The sequence below is a fragment of the Trachymyrmex septentrionalis genome, unplaced genomic scaffold (assembly GCF_001594115.1).
Source record: "Trachymyrmex septentrionalis isolate Tsep2-gDNA-1 unplaced genomic scaffold, Tsep1.0 scaffold121, whole genome shotgun sequence".
Classification (NCBI taxonomy): domain Eukaryota; kingdom Metazoa; phylum Arthropoda; class Insecta; order Hymenoptera; family Formicidae; genus Trachymyrmex; species Trachymyrmex septentrionalis.
The window spans coordinates 325,109-325,893 of record NW_017304341.1 but is presented as its reverse complement, the minus strand read 5'-3'; positions in this window follow the sequence as shown (position 1 = coordinate 325,893).

Below are 785 nucleotides of genomic sequence, written 5' to 3'. Positions count from 1 at the left end.
TCCCTTGCACAGTTAGGAATATTGCCAATAATACGAAACACTTCATGATTTCACTTGAATTAAATTTTTTGAACCGCAAGTAAGTAGAAGCAAATGCTTAAGATAGATGAGCCTTTCTGAATTTTCTTAGGTACTCCCAACTTATATATAGTCACAAAAATATATATCTATCGTACTATCAAGTAAAGCTAATAAGTCTTAGTATCAGCTTTAAACATTTGGTCTGTGTTAATAATCCACTCTTCGTTATTTGTGTATATACGGGATGTCCGGGAAATTTTGACAAAGTGCTTGTGTGTAAATAGAGTGGATTAAACTGAATCGAAAAGTCCTTCAATATTTTACAATTTTCGCAATTTGTTTTTAGTTACCCATTGAGCAAAATGTCTAAAATCAAATGTGCATAAAACAATTTTAAGATACTTTTAAGAGAGTTCTTTGAGAGACATATCCTTTCATGAAAAACTCTGAAAAAAATTTTAAAGATATTTTATGCGTTAATTTTACTTGATTATTCGATAATCTTTAGAAATTAATATTTCGTTTACAATTGCGAAAATTGTGAAGTGGTAGAAGACTTTTCGTCTTAGTATTTTTTAATCCGCTCTATCTATACACGCTTTGTCATAACTTATCGGACACCCTGTATACAGCACTTTTGTATGCCTCACGGTGCATTCTACTGTAAAAATTTGATAAGCTAAAGTGTTAGCTTTTAAAAATTCAGAAAGTATTAAGCTTTGTTTTATCCAAATTCCTGAAAGTTTGTAAGAATTTTAAAAAAT